Consider the following 5,962-nt stretch of genomic DNA (forward strand, 5'->3'; position numbering starts at 1 on the left):
TCTAATGTTCCGCTTGACCAAGACATTCTATCTGGCATCAGCGTTTACAAGTTTCCGACATATTCTGTGTCTGGTATACGATCAGGCAAGTCCGATGATTGTATATAACCTTCAGTATACATTGATGACGTGTCCTATAATAGCTTTTGGCCAGTTCGCCTAAAGTAAAGAGCCGTTCGTCTCTAAGCGCTGCCTCATATCTCAAATATGTTTCAATGGGTGGAATATCTAGCAACGTTTCCAGAGCCTTGGTTGAAGTAGTACACATGGCACCACTTATACCCAAGTAGCATGTACGCTGAACTCCCTTTAGTAGTTTGATATTGCACTTTTTGTCTAAAGCAGTCCACCAGATTATTGAAGCATAAGTTAGAATTGGTCTAATTACACTTTTATAAAGCCAATTTGTCATAATAGGACTAAGACCCCATTTCATGCCTATAGTTCTCCTACATATCGCCCAGCACTGATGTGCCTTGTTGATCCTATCCTCTATGTGGTGTCTCCATTTTAATTTCCGGTAGAGGATTACACCTAAGTACTTAACTTTGTCTGTCTCTGGTATCTTTTTTCCCAGGAAGCAAGGTTCAGTATACGCAGACATTTTCGTCTTTCTTGTGAAAAGACAGATTTCCGTTTTTGCCGCGTTAACATTGAGGCCTCTCGGTTGAGCCCAGCTCAAGGCCGTATTCAGAGCCACCTCATCATTAAAATCGGATTAACCGTTTAGAAGTTACCGAATTATTTCCCTCTTTTTTTTTTCCTATACCACTGTGCTGCGGTCTTTTTACGTCGTGCCCGGTTACCCAGGGTTTCTCCTCTGCGAGATCGTAGATCTGAACAGGATGTGGTAGTTGGTAGTTGGCATCACAACTACCAACTACCACATCCCTTATACCTTTTCGACCAGTTTCATCAGCTCCGACATTGGTGGTAGTGTCGGAGAATCGAAAGGCAGGTAAACAGATGCAAGGTATATGTTGTCACGACCTTGCTTCAGCACTGTTGCATCCGATGTGGATAATCCTGTTGAGAGGAGAAAACATAAGTTCGTGCGACATAAGATATATGTTCTCGTTCGAGACCGTGTATCAGCATATAAAAGTAGGAAATTTACGTGATTTAATCAAGAAACCCTGTTGCGAATCATTCCAAGGTTCCTGTATTAAAGCTATATGTATCAAATTACCAGTACTTGCTAATGATGCTTTGGGTATAAGTTGTTTTAGTATCTTTATCGGGGCCGGTTTTGACAGCCCTTTCAATCGGCGCTTCGCCAGTTTTGGAAAGGGCAGCAGCACCTTCTTTTGGCGAGTCAGTGGTACCTTTCTCGCTTTTAGAATTTGACTCAGGTTGACAGGTTCTTCTTTTCTTTAAAATACGTCCCATTTTTCCACGGCCAGCTCAGCATTTTGACCACCAAGAATTTCCAGTATACGTTCATTACCCAGTTTACTGCCCCATCCTTTTATGTAGACATTGGACTTTAACAGCACCGGAAGATCGCTGTTCTTTGTCAGTCCAAGCTTAGCTCTATCCCGGGATACTTTCCACCAAGTTCTTTAGGGGGTTTACACATCACGCTTATGCTGAACTCGCAAATCACGCTCTCAATTGTTTGTTTGCCCTTTGATGCGATTGCGTGGTCCATTATCTTATTGTTCACCAGATCTTCTACCTTACTCTGTTGGTCTATTGGAATTTTGCCTGTCGGATTACCGGCATCGTAAACTTCATAGCAGATATCTGGCAAATTTGGCGTATGATGGCGGCTCCTTTCCTTTTCCACTGTCTAGCCTCTCTTTCCTCGCTTTTCGGGTCTTCTTTTGAGGTACCCGTTCCTTCCAGGTTGATTTCGCCGACATGGTGGTCTTTGGAATATCTTTCTTGGCGTTGTTGGTTCCTTTAAGTGAAGTATGGCTTTGCTTGTACTGTGTATTAGAAGACGGGGATTTGCTATAATGGTTTTGTTATTATCATCTGAGGATTCAGAGTCTGAACCCTCACCTCTATTTAAAGGCTGAGGTAGCTTAGAGCTTTCTCCGAGAACATTCTTCTCGTTCACCCCTATGTTTTTTGCCGCCGGTACTGGGTTATTTAGGCCCTGCACGGTAACTTTAATCTTTTTATTTTCCATGTTTGTTTTTTTCAGTTTTTTGGTCCGTGGGGAATATAATATTCCCAGATGGTGGACAATCTGCCCTCCCTCAGATTCAGATAATTAAAACTGGGGGAGGACAGATTGTCCATCACCACCGAACCACCAAACTACGTTTTTATACATATGTACAAAATTTTTTGTTGATACGGATATATTTGAGGGAATTTTTAACGATAAACTAATTTCCGGGAATATATATCTTTGTATGGGGTCTATGAAAAATTGTGAATCAATTATAAGGATTTTCAACGTACTTGATCCCTGACAGCGGTGAGTCATAATGTGTTTTTGTGGCCATGAGAGAAGAAGTGGTTCGGAAGGGGTTTTAAGATAACATGGTTTAAAAGTTAAACCCATGTTTTTTTAAATAATACTTTTGAAATTTTAATTAGAAAGAGTAAAATTTATTTAAAAGAGTATAAACACTGTTGGTATATGAATCCTAAAGTGTTTAGATATTAGAAATTTAATAATAGTAAGTCTGGAGATTAAATTTTTTCTATAATTATTCCAAAAATCTTGAGATGACTGACTTTTTTAATAGTTAGGTTTTTAAATATAATGTCAGAAATGCTGCAACTGTGTTTTCTGCAAATATGAAGAACTTTACATTTAACAACTGATAGTTTGATTCCAGGCATCAAACCCTAATTGTCGATTTCTTGTAAATATTTAGAAAATCTTCGTTTACGAGATTATTGTTATTGTGTTTGGTGAATATAACAGCATCAGCGATTATTGCGTGCTCAGCATATTTTTGTTTAATTTGAGCTCAGTTGGTCGAAGGCTAGTATAAAGAGAACTTGTACTGATAAAGGTGAGCTTTGCGGAATGCCGTTGTGCGTAGATATGTGAAAGAGTTTATGTTATTGATTCTAAGTTTAAATTTGCGGTTATTTAAAAAACTTTTAATAAAGGAATACATTTCTGTACATATGTATTTGCCAATCTCATAATTTTTGAAATATTACTAGAAATTTAAATTTTGCTAAATATTTAACTTTAAATCAAATGTTTTTCAAATGATTGAAACTCAATTCATATTTAAAATAAAACGATATGTTTTGGGAACTCATCATGTGCTCTAATTCAGCAGATTTTAAGAGTTTTTTTACTAAATGGTAGCATTTTTCTTCTCACTACACACTTTCCCATGATACCCATATTGTCCATATCAGTTTATCAGTAATCGAGATATATCCAATTATATATAAAAATTTAGAGGCCCACAATTCCCGAATAATTTTTTCCTTTATTAAATTCTCAAGAAAAATTTCTATCATGTGGTGTAAAGAATATAGTTTTTAGAGGCCTTCGGTAGGATCGCTTTTTATCAGCAAAATCGGTCCACAAATAACGGTGATATGAGCAAAAATCTGAAACAACCTTCGAAAATTTCCTCAAAAATTGAGATGTTTTATTCATGCTCAGACAGAAATTGCATAAAAACAAAATACATAACCCTACGGTATGTATTTTGTTTTTGCTTGTTTATAAAGTCAAAGCAAAGCAAGAGCAACAGAGCGAGAGCCGCACTAGTGTGTTGTTAATGGCTAGAAACATGATATTAGGTCCGTTCGTACTCGATAATTTGTAACAATTGTTACTGGATTCCGTTCGCTTACTTTTGAAAACTTGCACCGAGATAGTAAGAAAGCGATAAAAATTACAGTCAGTTGATAGATAATTTTTTGATTTTACTGGATATTTTTTCCCCAGTAAAAAAATTGCAAACAAACATACGTTTTTTAAGCATATGATTAAAAATGTAAACAAAAAAAGTACGAAAAATAACACAATTGTGCAAATTATTATAAATATTGATTATAAATTAAACAAGTTCTATATTCGGCTTAGCCGAATCTTATATACCCTAACTGTTAAAAAACAGTTAGTACCAACTTTATTACAAAAATTCAAGAAATACCAATTGCGAAACGGTATGGTACCAAAAAGTCCCCTTTTATGGGTTCTCACTTAATCCAGATTCTACATACTTAATTTCATGTTTCTATGTTCAATATTATAGAAATTTCAAAAAGTACCTTTTGAAGAACGAAAAAGTACCAAAAAGTCCCCTTTTATGGGTTCCCACTTAATCCAGGCTCTACATAATTAATTTTATGTTTCTAAGTTCAATATTATAAAAAATTCAAAAAGTACCTTTTGTGTAACGAAAAAGTACCAAAAATTCACTTTTTATGAGCTGCAGACTCTACATACTTAATTTTATGTTTCTAGCCAATAACAACGTAACGTAAAGTAATATTCATTCTTTGCTTTGTGTTTATAAACAAGTAATCACAATAACAAAAAAATTACCCTGATTTGTTTTTGTTTGTTTATTGTTTTGTATAAGCATGTTTGAAAAATGTAAAATGGTCACAGTTTTTTTACTCATATCTTCGTTATTTATGGACCGATTGGGCTGATTTAAATAGCGTTCTATTTGATCATATTTCCGATAGATTTACTGAAAATTCGGATCTCGCAGATATCTGGGGTCTTCTGAAAACTGATTTCAACATACACACAGACAGACAGACAGATGGACATGGTTAAATTGACTCCTCTATATATAAGGATCCAGAATATATATACTTTATAGGGTCGAAAAAGTATATTATAGAAATTACCTTCTCACGAAGGTGAAGGGTATAAAAATTAATTAAAAACATTCACACATGGAAAAGTTAATAAGCATGTGAAAATAGATTCCACTTATAGATTTGCGTACTCCGATTTTGATGTCCTTATAAAAAGATTTCAAATCTAGTAATCTGTACATTCTATCTATATTATTTACCCGTCTCACTTATAGATAGTTTTTTGTATGCATATTCTTCTTTTCAAACATACATCGGCAGAGCGTAAAATTTTCTTCCCACACTAACAGTACTTCACTTTGTGTCTTTGTATTCCATGCACTGAAAGAAAAATTTGTAAAATTTTTTACCGTTTTTAGTGTAGTGACTTCACTACTATACAGTGTACTCTATTATAAATAACAAAAAGAACATTAAATTTTCTGGATTTTTTATGAATAGGATTGGAAAAAATTTAAACACGACCTATTATTTTTGAACACTGCTCTCGGAAACGCATTTATTTGCAATTTTAGATACTAAATGAATCTTAATATATACTCCATGTAAATAAAAGTAAAGAAATAATGGAAGATTTTGAAAAATGAAACAAATAATGGATCGTTAGGTGTATTCTCAGAAAAAAGTTTTTAAATAAATTTGTTTACGTATTAATTAATAATTTTTCTCGATATATTTTAAAATTTAAATAAATAAATAAAAAAATTGTTTTAAAAAGCACTTGGAAAAAATTTGTGTTAGTTTTAAATTTCAAACTTACATTATTCGCATAAAAATTATTGTACAATAACTCACAATCTACTCTCATATAATTGAAAACGTTTTAAATACTTTTTTTTATTCATTAAAAAATATATTTGCAAAACAAAAGGAAAAATTATTTTATTTTAACAAAAAATGCAAATCATTTTTTTTTTTTGCTGTGTATTTTTTTGTATGTTTGGATTCCAAATACACAGCTGTATAAAACCAAATACATCTACACACGCACATGTACATCTTTATCCCCTTCAAACATTTAAAAGAGAAAACTATTGCGCATCACCCCAGACGCCACGTCAGAAACACTTCTGGACGATTGTCAGACGAGAACGCATATCTTACAAAAACAAAATACATTGATTTCGAATTTTCGTCTCCTAGAAATAAACTTTTAAGTTACTTCCGGATGATAGTTAGAAGAGTGCATCCATTT

This window comes from Lucilia cuprina, chromosome 4 (genome assembly GCF_022045245.1).
Source record: "Lucilia cuprina isolate Lc7/37 chromosome 4, ASM2204524v1, whole genome shotgun sequence".
NCBI lineage: Eukaryota > Metazoa > Arthropoda > Insecta > Diptera > Calliphoridae > Lucilia > Lucilia cuprina.